The sequence below is a fragment of the Podarcis gaigeae genome (genome assembly GCF_964106915.1).
Source record: "Podarcis gaigeae genome assembly, chromosome: 16".
Lineage (NCBI taxonomy): Eukaryota > Metazoa > Chordata > Lepidosauria > Squamata > Lacertidae > Podarcis > Podarcis gaigeae.
In genome coordinates, this window is record NC_139693.1 from 32674598 (window position 1) to 32697137 (window position 22540).

Below are 22540 nucleotides of genomic sequence, written 5' to 3' on the forward strand. Positions count from 1 at the left end.
TAAATCAAAACACTACAAATCTCACTGTAGTGGCGAAGGCTGTGAACAGTTAACTTGGGTGTAAGGAGGTTAGAGAATTCTGACAAATATGGAGAGGATATTGGCAACGTTTGCATATTTGTGCCACGTCCAGAACACAAACCAATTCAGTGAAAGCAATCGGTATTCGCTGTGGTTGTTTTCAGTCAGCAAATGACAAGTAATTGACCACACCCATTTGCAGTGCATTTCCTTTGTATTGATATGAATGGTGCAGAGCAATGTAATTAATTACATTATTAGGTAAAGGTAAGGGGACCCCTGACCATTAGGTCCAGTCGTGACCGACTCTGGGGTTGAGGCGCTCATCTCGCTTTATTGGCCAAGGGAGCCGGCGTACAGCTTCCGGGTCATGTGGCCAGCATGACTAAGCCGCTTCTGGCGAACCAGAGCAGTGCACGGAAACGCCGTTTACCTTCCCGCCAGAGCGGTACCTATTTATTTACTTGCACTTTGATGTGCTTTCGAACTGCTAGGTTGGCAGGAGCAGAGACCAAGCAACGGGAGCTCACCCCGTTGCGGGGATTCGAACCGCCAACCTTCTGATTGGCAAGTCCTAGGCTCTGTGGTTTAACCCACAGTGCCACCCATGCCCCTTAATTACATTATTAATTACGTAAAATCCCACCACAGTGGAATGAACAATGTAGCTTTTGTTGGAAGTCGAACTGCAATGGAACAGAAGCAGCACTGCATGCGATTAACATGGTTTGCAATGGAAATGGATGCCTTCCTACACTCTCTAATAATGTTCCTGCTCAGTCTGCTGTCCAGGTATGTGCAATTTCATATTGTTCTTGATCTTTATGCTGGACTTTGCATGGACAGCCCCTGCATGCAGAGGATGCCTACGGATAGAGGACTGTCTGTTGACAGGCCCTTCCAATAGAAGGCTGCCCTACAGTATAGTAGGTTACATGGACACCTTCATTCTCCCCATAGGAAACTTTGGGCTTAGATTTTGCTTCAGGGGGTAAGCGTCAATGACAGCAGTGCCTGAAGAGCTTCCCTACCAAAGCCACAGTTGAAAATTAACCCGAGAGGTAGCCGTTTGTAAACTGAGCTGACAGGAAATTGCTAGCTTTGTACCGAACAAGTCATTACCTTAAGCTTTATTGCTATGTGTGGGAGTTTACTTGTGACAAAGTAAACGTGCAGAGATGGCTTGTAACTAGGGACCAGGCAATTGCAGTGTGAACGGTTCCACGGAAAGCCGTCAATCGGCAGGATGCTGTGGAAAAAAACCATTAAAAACTACTTTTTATTTTATTATTTTTGGAAAACCCTCTCAGCTGAAATGATGGGAACTCCTCAACCAAGTAAATAACAGACTTGAGAACAGTGTGTCAGAAAAGAGCCAAGTGGATGTGATCAATAGATTGACTCCTTTTTTGGGGGGGGGGGGCTTTATAGATCTGAATTATTTTTCTGCCTACTGAACCCACTTCTAACAGAGAGGGCAAGGCCCACGTGAAGTGTGGATTATGGGACCAGGATGAAATTAACAGACATGATCACAACAGCTCTTCTGTGAATGTTGATGGTGAATATATTTCTGGGCTTATGGATGCCTGCTATACATTTGAACTCGTACTCCAACTCCAGTTTAAGGGTGGAGGAAAAAAATTCAATCCAGCTTGCATTTAAAGGCAAATACACTTGACTCACACAGGTTCCTCACTACTGAAATACATAGACATCAAGAAGAATATTAAGCTTTGGTATTCCACCATTACTCTGAGGACCTTTAGAGGTTTTCCTTACATAAATAACTAAAGGAAACCCTGAGAGGCAGGTTGGGCTGAGCCATCTTCTGATGCTCTGCATGCAAGAAACCATTAAGGCATGCAGAGGTGATCGAGAAAGGCTGGTGGGAGAATCCGTCTTCCCACTACTTTCCTCTGTGCATTGATAAGAACATAAAGAAAGTCCTGCTGGATGAAGCCAATGGCTCATCTAGTCCAACATCCTGTTTTCTCACAGTGATCAACTACAGGTAGATGCCCGAAGGAAGTCTGCAAGGAGGACCTGAGTGCAACATTGCTCTCCCCACTTATATTAAAACCACTCTGAAAATCATCACTCAAACTACAGCTCCCAGAATTCTATGGGGAAATCCAGGATTATTTCAAGTTGCATCACAGTGCTTTAAATGCATGGTGGCCTGGATGTGGCTTAATGCATCATCACCATCATCCTATAGCAGCTCCTGATCTGCTTCCAGTTACCCGAAAGGAGAGTCCTCCTCATCTTACTAGGTGCTTGGTTTGAAAGAAATGATTGATGCAAAACATTACTGCTGCTGCTTGCTCAAGTGTGTGGAACTGGGGAGCGTGTCCTAATTAGGAATGCGCTCGTGTCTATTAACTTGTATATCCATTCTAACAGCCTTGAAAGCTGCACAGGAAGAGCATGGAGATGAAAGGAGGATTCCCTGCCTTACCCTCTAAACCAGAATGGTATTGCAGTTTTGCAGTTGAGCAGTGGCGTAGCATGGGGGGTGCAGGGGAGGCCGGCCGCACCGGCTGCAACATCTGGGGGTTAGGGGGCGCAAATCCATGGGTTAGGGGGTGCAAATCCACGGGTTAGGTGGCACAAATTACTTGCCTTGCCCCGGGTGCTGACAACCCACGCTACGCCACTGCAGTTGAGGCCTAACGTGGGAATGGAAAACAGGCTCAGGGGCCAAAAGCAGCCCCCCAGACCTCTCCCTCTGGCCCTTGGGACACGTCAGGTCACATGCTTTCTCTACAGGTGACACCCCTTCCTGGTCCTGATTCTTGTTTTCCTTGAGTGTTTCTCCCTGGCTGAAATGTGTCCTTGAACTCTGATAATGCCTCATGCTTGCTCGGATTGAGGATATCTCATAGAATCACATCATCTAGTCTAAGCCCCTGCAGTGCAGGAATATGCAGTTGTCCCATTCAGGGACTGAACCTGCAACCTTGGCACTGTCAGCACTACGCTCTAACCAACTGAGCTATCCAGACAATGGGTCTATAATAAAGAGGGGGATGGGGATATGTGTAGAAACCAGCCTACTACACACAATAAAAATTTACATTCTGCCTGCCTTTGCATCCGACCCCTCCTACCACTCCTAATACGGCCCCCAGGCTAGAAAAGGTTCCTAAACTCTGGTCTTACCAGATCCTCTGGCACATTTTGCTTCACTTCTCAGACAAAGGGCACACAAGTTCTTTATGTTCTTCATGCTCCGCTTTACAACTTCAGAATCTCTCACCGCTTTTTTCCCTTCTCTACGCAGAACAACCGCTCCATTTCTTTGATGGGATCTGCATCGTTCTCTGTACTCTGTTGTGGGTTTTTTTGCCAAAATACGAGCTGCTGTTGTTCAACATGTTTTGTGAGCCTTCTTCTGGCTCCTGCAGGCTAAAGGTCAGGCAGGGAATGAAAGGGACCCCCTGTGTGAGGTTACAGGAAGGGCAGACAGAAAGAATTTCACAGCCATCAGTTGGGAATGGCTGCCTCTTAGCACTTCGTGCAAGTGAGCCACTGGCTGCTTAGGAAAATAAAAATAAACCTGACATCATTTCAAGGTTTTTCTTCTTAGAAGGGTCAGGTTCTTGGTCAGTGGAGCTTGAGGAGGATAGCTTCCCAGTTGTTTTGATTTCCTTCTAGACAACCTGGCAGGGCTCGAGTGCCAGTGTCGGCAGGGACAGAGGCAAGAGTGGGAGGAGGAATGAATGTAAATTTCACCTCTAGTTTCTACACACACTCACACGTTAGAAGAAATTTGCACTAAAATGCTGGTGAATTTCCATGGGAACCTTTTTTTTAAAAAAAAAAAAACCACAGACATGAAGCAATGTGGAAAAGTGAACTTAAAAGTGTAAAAATGAGAAACTGAAACCAGCAGATTCATGAGAGCTATTTAACAGTGAAACGGGCTACCTTGGAAGGTGATGGATTAGCCTTCCTTGGAGGTTTTTAAACAGAGGTTGGATGGTCACCTGCCATATATTCTTTAGCTGTGATGGTTGCAGGGGGTTGGATGAGATGACCCATGGTCCAGTCCAACTCTGCAATTCTATAATTCTATGCTTTATTCATCCCTACTGGTAAATAAAGAAATTTGTACAGGGAAGTCTCTGATGGTCTCTTCTCCGAAGAACATTGTGTTTGCAAAGATGACCATACATTCCCTGGCACTCCAGGAAGGGAGGATGAACTTGAAATCTTTTATGTGTGCAGAGATTCTTCTTCTAGCATTTCCCCAATACAATTAGACCCATTATGTCGCTTTGCCACCTCCCTTTAGCTTCTGCTATGCTTACTCCAGGTATTATTCTGCCCGAGTGTCATAAGCATTAGCTGTTTCCCCAGATCTGAATGTCAACAAGTCAGATTAAACACCTTCCCAGGGTTATGTAAACCCCCCTCTGGTCTTCCAGCACATACACTCTTTTTCTCTCTCATGCCAGGGTGCATATCTCCTCGCTCACTTACAAGAGACAACAACAGCCACCCAAACCGCAGAATACCTACTTATTCTTGCGGCCAAGTGTTCATGGAAAACTTTTGCAAATGTGGTAAGAAAGACATTTCTTTCCCGCAGGCCTCCTGTTAGATGATGCTTCTCTTTTCTTTGTTCCTTTTTTTTTGCAAAAATTTTATTAGTTTTTACAATATCAACGACAAACAAAAACATAAAACAAACAAAACATAACAAACATAAATCCTAATCTTATTGAAAATAACAGTTATTTACTTTGTAAAATGACTTCCTCGTTTCCCCTTAGTTGAATTTCACTGCATATCCTTATAAAGGTTTTCCAAATCCCAATTTTAATACCCTTTAACGTTAACATCTTTAAATCTTTTCCTTCTTGTATTAAACATATTATTTTGTCAGTTAACATAAATACAATCCTAAACCCATTGAGTATCTGGACACTATTTCCAGTTATTTTAGCTTAACAAGTTTAGCTAAATAATCATTAAATTTCTTCCATTCTTCATGGTGTTCCTCCTCCTTCTGGTCACGGACTCTTCTGGTTAGATCGGCTAGCTCCATAAAATCCATCATCTTCATCTGCCATTCTTCTACTGTTGGTAATTCTTGAGTTTTCCACTTTTCAGCTAACAGAATACGAGCCGCAGTTGTGGCATACAAAAATAGATTAACATCTTTATTGGGCAATTCCGAACCTATTATTCCAAGAAGAAAGGCCTCTGGTTTCTTTATAAATGTATATTTCAACATTTTTTTCAATTCATTATAAATCTTTTCCCAGAAGTCTTTCACCTTGGGGCAGGTCCACCACATATGAAAGAATGTTCCTTCCTTTTCTTTGCATTTCCAACATGTATTATCACAGTTATGATAAATCTTTGCTAATTTTACAGGAGTCAAATACCATCTATACATCATCTTCATAATATTTTCCTTTAACAAAGTACATGCGGTGAACTTCACCCCTTTCTTCCACAATCTTTCCCAGTCCTCAAACATTATATTATGTCCTAAATCTCTTACCTAATCTATCACCATCTCTTTTCTTTGTTCCATTTTGCAAGCTGGATAGCCCAGACTAAAAGAAAGAAAGAGAGGAATCAGATTGTGCCTAGGTTGCCATAGGCTCGCTAGGATGGATCCAGTCTTAATCATGCATAGAGGAGACTCATGGGGATTTTAGATAGTAATTGATTTCAGAGGGCTGCACCCCACATTCTCTGCTAGTGCAAGGCATGATGGAATGTTGGGCAACAGAGGGATCCCATGCAACAATTGCACCAGGGGAAAACCATGGGGCAATGGATTGAGCAATCTGTTGTGTGGAAAGGTTACCAGCAGCCTGCTTCTGTGATCCCTTGTACCACAACGCTCCACTGCCACAAAGCATTTTGCTATCGAAACAATTATACCATTAAGTGACTCTTAACTTAGCACCACATTGGGTATAGAACCCATAGGGTTTGCTCTAAACACCATTGATCCACTTTGCTAACAGAACTGGGTAGGTGTGTTTATCTAAAGGATTTTCATATAGATTTTCATTTGCAATAGAGAAATGCCAAAGTGGTTGCAGCTTCAATGAGGGGAGGAGGAGGAGGAGGAGAAACAGGAGGAGGAGGCAGAGGGAGATTTAGGACAATGTGACCAGTTCCCTTGTACTGGGCACCAACTCTAGGGGGCGCCATAAGGCACCGCAACTATGTTGTAGTGCACATGGAGAATGGAAGTTTGGAGGTGCCAAATTTTGGCTTTGCACAGGGTGCTGCTGAAATTTGAAAGATGAAAGTCCACCATCAGCATATGATGGAAACTACATTATGAAGGTATGGGGAGGGAATTCCACAGCTTAGGGGCTGCAGAAAATGCTGTCCCCCAAGCCACTGCCTCAGAGGTTCTGAGGTTGGTGGAATTACCAAGAGGGACGATCTCCATTGATTGTGACATCTGAGACAGTCTGTTGGAAAGGAGATGGTCCTTCAGATGTTCAGGACCTTAAACACTAATGTGAGCACCTTTACTCAGCCCAGAAACAAACTTTCAACTATTGCTGCTGTCAGCTGTCAACCAAGCAGGGGTTATGTGACTTCTGAAATGGAGCCCCAGCCTATAATCCAAAAACAAAGCCCTGTGTTGCAATAAGAACCAATCGCAACAATACAAACACAACACGTAGTCTAATAGTTAGTAGGAAATATATAATAGAATAATGATATTGTTCAAATTATAGGACTAAGCCAATCAAAGTTCATATGTACAATATAACAGAGTGGTAGTGAGGACTGTGAAGCCGTGTGTTCAAAACAGATGTCTGAGGACAGTCTCACAATAGTTTTTCAAAAGTTTCAATGGAAGATATCTCAAAAGCCTGTCTCTGGAATGATACTGCTGTTTCGTAATAGTCTTCATTAGCCAATATTTTTCACTAGTGAGCACTGATCCTTAGCATGAATCTTACTTACATATTTTGTTGAAAAAAGATATAGTGCTCCTGCTATGAAAAATGTATTGGAGCTGGGCTTCCCTACTTTTCTTCCTCCACTATGCCATTCCTGTGCTCTGGACCTTGGGGCAAATTTATGCAGTGGGTTCTGCAGACTGCTCTTTCTCAGACTAAATGCCAGGATGGCTTGAAGTCTGTGGGATCCCTAAGGCAGAGTCCAACTGAGGCGCACATTTCCCGTGCTTCAGAATTCCTGCCTGAAGTATCAGGGACATGAAACCCAAATATTTTCTGAAGCACCTGGATGGTGGACTGTCATAGTGCTGTAAGGCAAGAATGTCCAGAGTGAGAAATTAACTACTTATTGTCAAAAATACACCTTCAAGTTAGGGAAAGGCATGTCCTTCAGTCCTACGGTATATTTCTCTGCTACTTCTAGGTGTGCACCCAATGAGGCAGTTAAGGCATCAGATAGGCCTTGCCCCTGACCTTGGCTTATTCCCCCATTTTAGCTGTCTACAAGCAGGCACAGACCCCGTTTGCATGTAACCTTCTTCTGCTCCTTCCACTTCACTCCTGGTTCTGGGAGACAGTGGGGCAAGAGAGGTGGGGCCAGGAGGAGGAGGAGCGGAAGCCCTCGGCTCTGTGCCGGCATGAGCTATCTCTGCCTCCTTCTGTACCTGTTCTCCACTCTCCCATCCTGCAGCATCTCCTGCCTCTGACTCTCGTCTCCCAGATCACTGATCCAGTGCCAGATTTACATATAAGCTAAACAAGCTATAGCTTAGGGCCCCACTCTCTTGGGGCCCCCCAAAAAAATTAAAGAAAAAAACCTGGATGTACATTTCCAAAATATAAGATAAAAAACAAATACAATAAAACCTACATACAGCAACAGTGTTTTGCGTTGCGTAGGCTCCTATTTGTTATGTGCAAATGGCTTTAGATACCTATTAAAGGTAAAGGGACCCCTGAGCATTAGGTCCAGTCACGGACGACTATGGGGTTGCAGCGTTCATCTCGCTTTATTGGGCGTATAGCTTCCGGGTCATGTGGCCAGCATGACTGGTGAACCAGACCAGCGCACGGAAACACTGTTTAGCTTCCCACTGATGTGGTACCTATTTATCTACTTGAACTTTGTGCTTTCAAACTGCTAGGTGGGCAGGAGCTGGGACCGAGCAACAGGAGCCCACCCTGTGGTGGGGATTTGAACCGCTGACCTTCTGATCGGCAAGTCCTAGGCTCTGTGGTTTAACCCACAGCGCCGCCCGCGTCCCTAGATACCTATTGTTGTTGTTGTTTAGTCATGTCCGACTCTTCGTGACCCCATGGACCAGAACATGCCAGGCACTTCTGTCTTCCACTGCCTCCAGCAGTTTCCTCAAACTCATGCTGGTAGCTTCAAGAACACTGTCCAACCATCTTGTCCTCTGTCATCCCCTTCTCCTTGTGCCCTCCATCTTTCCCAACATCAGGGTCTTTTCCAGGGAGTCTTCTCTTCTCATGAGGTGGCCAAAGTATTGAAGCCTCAGCTTCACGATCTGTCCTTCCAGTGAGCACTCAGGGCTGATTTCCTTAAGATACCTATTAGGTCCATAAATTACCATATAACATTTATTCAACACAAAAAAAGCGACAATTTGTTGTTGACAAAGGACAGCTGGACATATAAAGGCCCCATTATCTTCAGTAGCTTAGGGCTTCATCTAACCTAAATCCGGCCCTGTACTGATCCCTTCTTCCAAGTCAGCCTCCAACCCCCCTTTCCCCAGTGCCCACTCCTCAGCACCCAGCCACCAGTCCACAGTGTCCCGCCAGCCCCTGACATGGACCGAACCATACAGTCAGTCGGGCCTTGAAAGCCGGGGAAGACTATAGCTCAGTGGTGGAACATCTGCTTTGCATGCAGAAGGCGCCAGGTTCAATCTTCCCTAGCACCTCCAGGTAGGGTTGGGAGTATCTTCTGCTACTAAAATCCTGGAGAGCCACTACCTGGAGAGCCAGTGTGGTGTAGTGGTTAAGAGCAGTAGTCTCGTAATCTGGGGAACCGGGTTCGAGTCTCTGCTCCTCCACATGCAGCTGCTGGGTGATCTTGGGCCAGTCACACTTCTATGAAGTCTCTCAGCTCCACTCACCTCACAGAGTGTTTGTTGTGGGGGAGGAAGGGAAAGGAGAATGTTAGCCGCTTTGAGACTCCTTAGGGTAGTGATAAAACGGGATATCAAATCCAAACTCTTCTTCTTCTTCTTCTACCGGTCAGTGCAGACTGCAGATTCCGTATAAGGCAGCTTCCAGTGAAGGATGGGAGATCAGAGAGAGCCCATCAATCCCGTATTTCAGCAGCAGCGATTGTGAAGTGGCCACAATCTCTCTTATCTATTTGGATAAAGCACAGCTGGGACTCAAAGCTGTTGAATTAAGAACTACCTTTTGAGCAGCTGGGCTTCTATATCTGCCTGCCAGGCAGGATGAGATTCTGAGTGTTTGGATAAGTATCACAGCTGAATTTCTTTATCGGAGAAACTAAATTACTGAGAGGGGGGATGTGGGGTGGCTTGGCAATATGGATTTCTATATATCTGGAAATCAGGAAGAGAGGGGAGAAATGAAGTGACGTGTTTGAGGTGAAGAGGTGGGTGGGAATGAGATGTATAAATGGAAACCACAGTGGAGCTGGCAGATGAGGCTTGCTTCAGAATTATTTTGTCTATTTGCCTGAAGGTGGAGCCTGGCTTGTGGTTTGCTTCAGAGAGCGCCTTTTCCTCTTGGCAATTCAACCTGTTTTGCCCCTTAGAGAGCTAAAATCATTTGAGAAATATATTTATTTCCCTAATTTACACTCCACACTTTCAGTTTATTCACGTTCCCAGTTGGGCAGCAAACGAAGCGCTCAGATGAGCTGGAATATTTAAAACAAAGGGAAAATCTCCTTCTGAGTGGATGGGTTCTGCCAGAATTCAGAATTCAGCGGTTCTCTCACAAGGATGGACTTTACGTATATTGAGGTTTCTACAACAGGAATCATGGGGGGCAGAGATGGCAGTAGAAAAATAGGTAATTGGTAGAGGATGGGCTGTTGTCATTCTTTTCAGTTCGGTATGTTATTTATGACATCCCCCATGCCCCAATTGAAATGAATGGTGTGGAATAACATAAATTCAGCCACAGCGAGTGGGAATTGATTCTTTTTTACTCCCCTTTGTTGGTCTTGCTGCAACATAGTTACCACTCTGGAAAACGTTATGACAGATGTGACTTTCGCTGTCAAAATTTTGATTGTATGATCCTAGGGGCAGAACTATCCCATTTTGTTTGTTTGGGAAGATTTATGGTGATGGCGGTGTTGGTGGTATTAATACTGCTGTTAGAAAAATCACATGTGTTCTGCAAGCAACAGAACCTGAAAGCTGTGTAGGGCATCACTTTATTCTAGAAAGATTGTAGTGTAATTCAGTGCCAGCTTCCATGCTACAAGTTGAGCCAAATGCTTTTATTGACCTGTTTCCCTTCATCCTGCTTGTATTAAAATCTGAGCAGCTGGCAAGGAAAACTCACCTGCTCCGACCTGAAAGCGCTGCCAAGGAGGAAGAAAAACATTTAGGAGGAAGTGAGTGAAGATGCCAGACAGCTTTAAAAGCTGGCACATCTGCCACGAGGAACAGACGCGAACATTTACAAGCGGTTCAGCTCCAATAAAGTCTTTATTGCTGTCAGTCTCATCCCAGAGTGTTACAGTTTTCCACGTTAAAAATGAACTCTCCTTCTCTTCCTTTCTCCAAATGTTGTAGACATACTGGATTCTTTGCCCCTGTGATCATGATGAAAACAGAATGTATCTATACTGCTTTTGATACTGGCTGAGCTGATGCGATGAGTCAAAGTATTTGGCTCTTTAAGGAAATAAACAGTTAGTGGCTTAACTTTCTGTGAGGGAAGGGGAAGTTGTCAGTTTGGTTAGGATTCAAAACCACACATGGGATCGAGGGTTTTGACTGAGGGTTGAGATCACCCAGGACTTGCCAAGAATAACGGTGAGCCAGTAACATGCCCAGTCTTTCATGCAATACCAGGATCAATATTATTCTCTTGTTTTTTTAAATGATATTTATTGAAATTTTACAGACAAAAGAATGTTACAGAATAAGAAAAGAAAAAGAAAAAGAAAAAAGATACAAAAATACAAAGAAAAAATACATGAAAAATAAAAAACAATTAAAAACAGATCAATCTTTTTGTGTCTTATATTTCATTTACTTGTTTCCTGACTTCCTCACACCTCCCTTTTTTGTATTCCAGTTCACATAGTTAATTCAGCAAATCCTTTCCCTCTTTGTTTTTATCTTAATTCTATATCTTGAAGTCATCTGATTATCTATCCATTTTTACATATTCTCTTTAGCTTTGTTGCTAAAGCCGTTTCATTTCAATCCAACATCATTTTAACATTCATTAATTTTACATTGTTTCTGTAAATAGTTTTTGAATTTCTTCCAATCTTCTTTCACCAACTCTTCTCCCTGGTCTCGGATTCTGCCAGTCATTTCCGCCAGTTCCATATAGTCCCAGGATCAATATTATTCTGTTTTCTGATATTCTGTTTTTACAACATTTGTACTTGTTCACAATCAAACCAATTCCTGTCAACATGCATGAGTGGGAATAACTTCCAGGGCATGTGTGTTCCTGAAACTACAAAACCCATGATGCAGCATAAAGATGATCTATCTATCTATCCATCTAATCTATCATCTCTATTTATCATCTACCTTCACATATATTTGGTGCCTCTAATTGAAGGATGCAATTGACAATATTCCAAGTACAGCGGGGGAATCAGAAATGGCTGAATGTCAAAAGGGCACATGGATCTTTGAACAGTGATCCTCTTGCCCAGGTGGTAGAAAAACAGGTTGCAAAATAGAATTAGTTTTGTGAGTTTCATGCATGCTACTTGAGAGGCATATGCTCAAATGCAGTGCTCAATAACCACAGGATACAGTTATTATTAGGCAAAATACTTGCCTCTTGCATGCTTCCAAAGTTTGCTTAGTTCAGCCTGAAAGATCTTGATAAATATTAGGGACCTGCAGGCTTATGAAATGTACCACCTTACATCTTGGAGTTGCTGTTTCATGTGCGGAAGATGTGTTTTCACATCAATAAGCCCCTGTTTTGAACTAGAAGCGGACAAAGCTATTCTCCAGAGGTCCTGTAGGCATCGTTTGGAGGCAAAGAACTATATGAGCATGTAGGGCTTTGATCAGAAAGAAAAATCTTGCAACAGATTTTACCAGTCGTGTGTGTCACAGTTCAAAGGCTTCATAACGGAACGTGCCCTGAACAGAGATCTTTCTAGTCAAGCTTATCACGAATAGCAGAAAACTCCCAGGGTTAAAATATCTTCCCTCCTGCCTTCCTATTTGCAGGAACACTTGTATTGGTCCTACTGTCATTTTAAATATTCATCACAGGCCAGTGTTTAACAAGACTTCCATGCAGAAAAGGTGCAAACATGAGTCACACACTAAAGAGGTGCTGCCAGTGGGGATGGTAGGGGAAGAAATTTGATTCTGTTTGCATTTAAAGGTGAATCTACTAATTCACACTTTCTGAAGCAATCCGAGAACTGGAATACAGCTATCCTTTGAAATTCAATTCCCACTTTTCCGACATTTTGCAATGGAGATTTTCCAGCTAAGTAATCTGTACATAAATGCATATATTGGGGGTAAAGTGTGCCTGTATTAGTGAAAGTATCATACTCAAAATGCATTAAATTTAGGAACTGCTTTGCACTCCAGTAGAAAACTCTTGGAACATCCTCTGGAGCCTCCAGCAGTTAATTTAAATCCATTCTCTACAACCAACAACTAACCTGAAACATTATGCCTCTGAATGCCAGTTTCTGGGAATTGCATGGAGACCCAGTGCTATTGTGCCTCCCAGTGAAATCTGGGTGGTCACTGTGAGAACAGGATGCTGAATTAGATGGGTCATTGGCCTGATCCAGCAATGATCTTCTGATCATTCTCATCTGATCTTCTCTTTTTCCCCCATATATATTTTATTAATTTTCCAATATAAAATTATGCAAATAATACATCCAATTTATCACCAACATCAACCTTTTGGACTTCCATCAGCACGTCTGATAATTCTCCGTCTTATTCACCTCTTTCACATTCCCTTATTAATATTACACAATAGTAGTAACTTATTCTATCTAATTTTTTATGTAATATTCCTACCACTAATTTTCACAAAACTTCCTGAAAACTTACAAACGTTATCTGATCATTACATACATTTTTTCATATAATCTGTAAATTTAGTCCAGTCTTCAGTGAATTTCTGGTCTCGCCGGTTCCGGATGCTTCCTGTCAATTTATCCAGTTCTGCGTATTCCGTTAATTTCATTCTCCATTCTTCAATCGTAGGTAGTTCTTCTTGTTTCCATTTCTGGGGCAATAATATTCTTGCTGCTCATTCTCATCCGATCTTCTCAAGGTCTTGTCTAGCCCTACAATTTCATCTCTCTTTACAGGTCGAGTATTCATGTTTTTGTACACAAGAATGCCAGAATAGGAGTACGTCAGTCATGAGAAAATCTTTTCCCATGGTCCCATTTCTAAGAATCACACCCACAAGCCAGACAGCTAGGAATATCTATTTTGGTTCCTCTCAACTTCTCAGTTTAAGGCAGCTTCCAGTATTCCATTTGGGATGATATAAAAGTGAGAGCTGAGGTCTTCACCAACAAAAAACTCAACAACTAACAAACACTCCTCATAATTTGAGAGATGGGTGCTAAGCCCTCATCTTCCTGGGCCTTTAATGCCCCCAAATCAGATATTCCAGACACTTTTCTGTGTTCCTGGCTAATTTCTGCTATCAAAACAGAGAACTAACTGAGGAAAAAATAGCTAAAGCAACCAATTAGAGGACATCAGGTGCAATAGGGGAGAGACACTCCTCTTCTATGTGCTTATTTAATGGTAAGACCACCTGTTTTATATGTGAATGGGGTGAACACATGAATGACAACCCCATTATGCCTAGCTTGACCCTTCAGTTGTGTGGTTGTTTTCCAGTATTTTGGATTCTGCTCAGCATTATTGATTTCTCTGGTTGCTGCTCCTTATTCCTGAATTAGTCGCATGGGTGATCCCTTCTAAACAGATGTGCGGGGGAGAAGACAATGCCAAAGCGGCACATAACCAATCTGATTTCTCTACATGATGATGTCACTGAAAGCAGTTCCAGGCAAGGCTTATGAATCTCTTAATGGGGGGGGGGGGAACCATCAGAAAATGGAGCCATCTTTTGGACCTGAAAAACATTTTAAAAATGCAGGGCTTTAAAGGGTTCCATTGTTTCCTTATGCTATTCCTTATGCTCATAGAGCATTTAAAAATGCAGAGCATTCTCTACCTCAAAAGAAAACTTAAAGAAAATGATGTACCGGTGGTATATTACCCTGGTCAAATTAGCAAAAATGTATAGAGTGAGCAATAAAGCCTGCTGGAAGTGTAAATTAAAGGATGGTGAATTTTCCACATGTGGTGGACATGCAAAAAAATTGGGATATGATATGTAACAAAATGAAAAAACTGTTTAAATACACATTCCCAAAGAAACCAGAGGCTTTCTTGCTAGGGATAATAGGAGATGAAGTAAGAAAAGAGGATTGTAAGTTATTTATGTATGCCACGACCGCCGCTAGGATGGAAAACCCAGGAAATTCCAACTTTAATGGAGTGGCAGACAAAAATGTTTGAATATGTTGAGTTGGCGAAAACGACTTATAAGATTAGAGACCAAAAAGTAACAAAGTTTGAATAGGAGTGGAGTAAATTTGTTGTGTATATACGGAATAATCGTAGAAACTTAAAAACTGTAGCAGGGTTAACATAAATCTTGTGATGTGGATGAAGTGTAAATAAGAATCTGTAAGAGTGGACATTAATTTGTGAAAGCCGAAGCAGGGAAGGAAGGAAGTCCAAGCAGGGTAAATAAGAAAATACTAAAATGTTGAATGTAAGAGTTTATGTTTTATTTGATTTTGTTTTTGAAAATTTAATAAAAAGCATTTAAAAAAAATAAAATAAAAATGCAGAGCACACAAAGTGTCTTGATATGGCCCCCAGGTATAAAGTGTGTATGTGTGTATGCATTATTAGGAAGTTCCAAGCAGCTAGTCCTTCCCCTTCTCGCACCGAGTTGCAAGAGTCTTGGTGATATCCGCACTACATATTGTATCTCTCAATGCTGCTTGTAGTGACAGAGCATCAGAAATCCCCGACATGCAAATGCAGCGAGAAGGTCACTGCGCAGTCACAGCATCACATTAAACATTAAATGCTCCATTTATACGCACAAGTGGCGTCATGCCAAGATGAATCCAAAGCGATTAAATCTCCAGCCGTGTCAGTTCCTTTCAGAGTGACATAAAACATTTTGCTCTGCTAGTCAACGCAATAATGTTTTGCCAGAGATGGCAGAGATGGGCTTGGAGTGGCATGCGCATCCGGGAAATTTGTCATGGAAAATGCATCCCTTGCCGCCATGCACTACTAGATTTCCCATAGGTTTGAACTGTCACTTGCTACAGCACCCTGGGCTGTCTTCCCTGGCTGGATGACTCACTTCAGCCCCTGCAGTTATCCAGGAGAGACAAAGACAATCAGAATAGAGGAGAGGAAGACAATAATGAATTGTTGATGGCATCGCAAGCCCCTAATACATGCCAACAGTGACGGCACTTTCTTCAGGCAGAAACCTTTACAAGTGCAATGGCTCAGCACATGCCTTCTGTCTCAGGGCCTGCTCACATGGCAACTCTCCATGCCCCTGATTCAGCTGTCCCTTACTGAATATGGAAGAAGCATTGAATTTGACTTCAATGTGATTGTCACTGGCCTGCATTGTCATCTGCAACAGGGTCGCTTCAGCATTTCATCTGCTCTGAATTTCTTTCTTGGAGTTCAGACTTCTAAACTATCTGAGCTTGTTTCCAAGGTGACACGAATGCTCTATTACTCCACAGTTCTCCCACCCTTGGATTTTTATCCTGATCTGCTGGGCTTTGGAGCTCATGGGGGGGGGGGGAGTGGTGACAATTACCAGAACCTCTTCCACTCGAGACAAGGTCATCCAGGACCCTGGACAGCTCCCTGTTGGCTGAGTTATGGCAGGTATTGTCTCAGCTGTTGTGTGAAAACACAAAGGCTGCCAGGGTCTCCCTTTCCATCAAGCCCATCCTCCTTCAGGTATTGGCCACAGTCCCCTGATTGGGTAGTGGGCCACAGCGGGTGCCCAATGATACAGTCCTCTGACATCAACTCTGGGGAATAAGATTTGGGGTTAGATTGGCCTTCCATCCAGCAGGATGACCTGCCAAAGTGAGACTCAGTCACTTCCATTTCCCCAGGTTCCATCCTTTAGCAGTGGCATGCATAAAAATAAAAGAAAACCCCACCTCATTTCTTCTTAATCCCCACTGATTACAAATCATTTGAACCACAACTGCAAGTAAGTTTTAGATGACTCGCTTGTGGCAATTAAACAGCTTGAAAAGCATTAAGACCCTCCTTCTCTTAAATAAATACACTTTGCAGCCGAAAAGGGGAGGGAATAAGATAGCCCTTCATTAATTTCCACTTCCCTTGGAACTATGAAAGTGTTTGGAGAGCAAATAGTTGTTTCCCCCCCACAGTTTATACTATCATCGGTGCCCCCAGTAAGGCATATATAATTCATGAAAATCTGTTGGTAATAAGTTATGTCTGCTATCTCAGATATTTAGACAAGTTCCTTGTTGCAGAAGAATAGGCTAACAGAAGAGACAAACAATAAGAATTAACAAGTGCATATGTAGCTCCAAAGCAAAGGAAGATAGAGTTACTCAAATTGAATCTGTATTCTGTATAATCTTGAATGGCATTGCTTAGAGACATCTTCCTGCCTACCTGCCTGTCTGCCAACTTTCTAGTCTTCACAAAGTGAACATAGAAAGGAAACAGTTGTTCTATGTGGCACCTTCTTGTATGGCTTGTGCTTCCTTTGGACATCGTATCTGAGTCAGATTCCACATTGAGCCTCAGACAAAGAATGTAAGTGAGTTCGGATAAGATATAGGATGGTGCAGAGCACCCCTAGTTAACTCATCTCTAAGTACACACGCGCCTAGACTAGCGGACTACCGCTGCCCACTCCTTTTATATGCGGACGACGCGGTAATTCTATCTTACACACGTGTTGGACTAACCAGAGCTTTGAAGATCTTTGCCACGTACTGTCAACTCAACCAATTAACCATTAACCACGTTAAATCCAAGATTCTGATTTTCTCCAGAAGCCGGAGACTATACAAATGGAAGCTTGGTGGAGCAAAAATAGAGCAAGTTCTAAAATTTCAATACCTAGGAGTTATTTTTCAACACAATTTGGGGTGGAAAGCTCAAATTCAACACCTACTTAACAAGGCCAAAACTCTGTCATATGCGCTCCTCCGATTCTTTTTTTCGGATGGAGCTTTGCATGTTCCCTCGGCCCTAAAGGTGTTCAAGGCAAAAGTGGTTGCCGTGCTTGCTTACGTTTCCCCGCTCTGGGCTGTGATGACAGATCTTGCTCCTCTTGAGACGCTGCAAAATCAATTCCTACGCCGGCTCCTAATGCTCCCCCTGTGCGTAAGCAATGCAGCCATGCGACTAGAATTGAAGATCGCATCCTTAGAAACTTGCCTGTGGAAGCAAGTCTTCAACTATTGGTTATCATTGTGGCATAGATTACCAAACCACTACCTTGTCCAATGCTTATGGCGAGATGAATTCTCTAGCCTTTGGACTAGTAGAATTCATGCCAAACTCCTGAGTTATGGAATTTCTCCTTCAGATTCCCTAAAACTAGACCAAATTACTGCTCAAAGACTGATCCGCCAAAGACTGGATGACATCGATCTACAGCGAAATTATATGCTGGGGGGAGGTGTTTGTTCGCCCCAGAACATCGGGATCACTTTAACTTACTGCGTTCCATCATACCTCTCCTCCCTTTCGTCTGTTGCCCATAGACTGGCCTTCACCAAAGCGAGGTTCAACGTTTTTCCCTCCAACGTCCTGAGACACAGATTCTCAAAGGGCCAAGCCCCCGCCACGTGCGAATGTGATAAGGAGACACTGGAGTCGCTCCAGCACATTATGTTCACTTGCCCCCGTTCATTGTGCCACGGGCAAATTTGTTGGGACCAATCATACAGAAACTAGAGGGTACCCCACCAAAATTCCACCTTGCCCAAATCTTGCAGGATAAGGATACTCATACGACCCTGAAAGTGGCAAGGTTCCTGGTCGCTGTCCTTACCCAAAAGAGACGCCAAGGAGCACTACAAGCTAACTAAGGCGTAGTATGCCACTCTATCGTATTGTATTTTATTGTTATAGTAGTGTTTTAGCGGCTGTTTTTCCCACATGCACAAGTTGTTATTTATGTGTTGTTTTAATTGTATGGGCCTACGGCCGTAAATAAATTTTGAATTTTTGGATGGTGCAGAGGGTAGGGAGTGGTCTACTAACATTGTGTCAGGTTCCCGTGATTCCCAACCCAACTCAGAGGCAGACTTAGAGGAAGAGGAAGCAGTATCTGGGCAGCCATAATCCTTAACTCTTGGTTCATCCAGGCCAGAGGATACAGCCTTGCCCAACTCTTCCAGCTCAAAAGACACCCCTTCCTCTACATCCCTCACTACCTCCACTCTGTAGGAGCCTGTGACAGGACAATGGCCCTTTAAATAACAGCTACCTTCTAGTAGCTCCACCTCCTCTGAGGAGCAAAAAGCCAGCCAGTCTTCAGAAGACTGCTGGCTGCTGCAGAGGTAATGGGTCACTTTGAGAGAGTTCATGTCAGGCTTGTCCATAGGGAGCTCTCCAAGGTCCTGTGCTACCTGGACTGGTGACCACTATTTAGGCTGAATTTCTGGACTTGCCTTACCCTACCTGCTTGCCCCAGAAAAAGATGTGTCATATGTGATATCACAGAGGCACCCCTCCTCTGAACACTGAGATGGACACTTGGAAGTGCATACATTTCAATGCCATTGAGTGCAATGAAGTGTCCCCAAACTGAATTTCCATTCAGATTTGCCCATTTGGGCATTCAACCACCTTTACCCTGGATGCTTCCAATGGTTGTTGTTGTTGTTGTTTAGTCGTTTAGTCGTGTCCGACTCTTCGTGACCCCATGGACCAGAGCACACCAGGCACTCCTGTCCTCCACTGCCTCCCGCAGTTTGGTCAGACTCATGTTTGTAGCTTCGAAGACACTATCCAACCTGAAGGAGCGTCTCCACCCCCATTGTTCTGCCTGGACGCTGAGGTCCAGCTCCGAGGGCCTTCTGGCGGTTCCCTCATTGCGAGAAGCAAAGCTACAGGGTACCAGGCAGAGGGCCTTCTCGGTAGTGGCGCCTGCCCTGTGGAACGCCCTCCCATCAGATGTCAAAGCGATAAAGAACTACCTGACATTCAGAAGACATCTTAAGGCAGCCCTGTTCAGGGAAGTTTTTAATCTGTGATATTTTAGTGTATTTTTGGTTTCTATGGAAGCCGCCCAGAGTGGCTGGGGAAACCCAGCCAGATGGGCGGGGTACAAATAATAAATTATTATTATTATTATTATTATTATTATTATTATTATTATTATTATTATTATTATATCGTCCTCTGTCGTCCCCTTCTCCTTGTGCCCTCCATCTTTCCCAACATCAGGGTCTTTTCCAGGGAGTCTTCTCTTCTCATGAGGTGGCCAAAGTATTGGAGCCCCAGCTTCACGATCTGTCCTTCGCTTCCAATGGTGGGCAGGGCTAAAGCAGGCGCAGCAATTAATGTACATCTTACTTACTTTATTTTTAAATTTTATTTATTGAATTTCTATACCACCCTACATTTGAGGATCATGGGGCAGTTCACAGTCTTAGCTTTGTGCAGTTGGCTAGGCTCACCTCTCACTCTGTTCTGGCAAGCAAGATGTGCTATCAGTTCCCTGACACATTCCAGCCAGGCAAAAACACCCAAGGAACATGCAAAGCAGTGCCAGTGAGAGTTATGTCTTAGCAAGACAGGCTATGGCCTGGGGAAAGTACAAGGGCCAGACAAAGAGGACTGGAGGACTGTTTATGCCCCTCTGGCTTGAGGTTCCCCACCCTGCTCTCCATGGTGTGCTTGTAATAATCCTTATTATGGAAATAGAATGGAATCTAACTTGACAGCTGCAAGGGGCGGGCAGAATATGGAAACCGAGACCTGCCCAGTCCCAGCTCCCCCACTGAGCTAGGGGCCCTGCAAGACATATGCATGTTGCACATGTGTGTGCAGACTCATCATCATCATCATCATCATAATAATAATAATAATAATAATAATAATAATAATAATAATTTATTATTTATACCCTGCACATCTGGCTGGGTTTCCCCGCCACTTGGGGCAGCTTCCAACAGAATATTAAAAACACAATTAAACCACCAAACATTAAAAACTTCCCAAAACAGGGTTGCCTTCAGATGTCTTCTAAAATCAGATACAGTGGTACCTCAGGTTACAAACACCTCGGGTTACAAACACTTCAGGTTATAGACTCCATTAACCCAGAAGTGGTACCTCAGGTTAAGAATGGTTTCAGGTTAAGAATGGACCTCCAGAATGAATTATGTTCATAACCAGAGGTACCACTGTAGTTGTTTATTTCCTTGACATGTGATGGGAGGGCATTTCACAGGGCGGGCAACTACCTCTGCCTTGTTCCCTGTAACCTTACTTCTCGCAGTGAGGGAACCGCCAGAAGGCCCTCAAAGCTGGACCTGAGTGTCTGGGCTGAACAATGGGGGTGGAGACGCTCCTTCAGGTATCCTGGGCTGAGGCTGTTCAGGGCTTTAAAGATCAGCACCAACACTTTGAATTGTGCTCGGAAACATACCAGGAGCCAAAGCAGGTCTTTCAGGACCGGTGTTATATGGTCTCAGCGGCCACTCGACTTGCATATATTAATTTCGTACACTGTTCTTCCCATCAAATCTTGAGGTGCTGGCTTACACCTGAGCTTCCCAGAGAGAAAGTCAAGAAGTTGCCATGATATAGGCTCTGGGAATGATACAGATGGGGAGGCACGCAAATGAAGGCCTGGATCCCAAGTGCCAAGGGTGATGCCTTTGAGCGTTGAACCCTTCCCACCCTCCTCATCAAGTCAGAGACTGCAAAGGGAAGCTGGAAATGATTACAGAGATCTTAAGGATAAGCTTGAAAGCCTGGTGCGCTGAAAAAACAGAAGCAGCCCCCGAGGAACTCCAAACATGTAATTTACAAGGCTTTATGTCTGAGCTGCTGTTGAGAACATTACACCTGAAGAGAGTTCCCCGCCTCTCTTCCCTTCCTTCTTGGAAATGGAGAGAACACATAAATCTCTCTGGGCGAGAAAGTTTATGTTCCTGGAATGCACGTGTTTTCTGGAGCCACATGGCTGGCTTGTGGGCAGCAGGTATGGAAAAGAAATGTAGATGCCAGCTAATAATAATAATAATAATAATAATAATAATAATAATAATAATAATTTATTTATACCCTGCCCATCTGGCTGAGTTTCCCCAGCCACTCTGGGTGGCTTCCAATAGAGTGTTAAAAACAATACAGCATTAAATGTTAAAAACTTCCCTAAACAGGGCTGCCTTCAGATGTCTTTTAAAGATAAGATAGCTGCTTATTTCCTTCACATCTGAAGGGAGGGTGTTCCACAGGGTGGGCGCCACTACAGAGAAGGCCCTCTGTCTGGTTCCCTGTAACCTCACTTCTCGCAATGAGGGAACCACCAGAAGGCCCTCGGAGCTGGATCTCTGTGTGTGGGCTGAACAATGGGGGGGGGGGGAGAGAGAGACGCTCCTTCAGGTATACAGGACCGAGGTCGTTTAGAGCTTTAAAGGTCAGCACCAACGCTTTGAATTGTGCTCAGAAACGTACTGGGAGCCAATGCAGATCTCTCAGGACTGGTGTTATATGGTCCCAGTCACCAGTCTAGCTGCCACATTCTGGATTAATTGCAGTTTCCGGATCACCTTCAAAGGTAGCCCCACGTAGAGCGCATTGCAGTAGTCCAAGCGGGAAATAACTAGAGCATGCACCACTCTGGCAAGACAGTCTGCAGATAGTTAGGGTCTCTGGGTCTCTTAGCCACAGGTGGGCACAGGCAGAGCCATAGCTAGATGATCTTGCGCCCCTGGCAGAACCACCCAGATTGCGGCCCCTAGCCATGGACAAATTAGCTCTTCTTTCCTCTTCTCCTCAACCTTCCTCTCCACCCATTCAGTTTGATAAAACCTTTTATTTATAGACATTTTTATGGACATATTCTTTTACTCAATTTTGTGCCCCCCTTGCCTGCGCCTCTGGCAGGGGCCTTCCTCACCACCCCCTAGCTACGGCCCTGGGCTCAGTGCCCCCCCTCAAGTCCACAGAGAGCAGGATGGAGGGAGGAAGTGAATGAAACCGTGAATGTGTTAGTAAGAGGGAGAGAAATAAAAGCAGATTTATTTCATT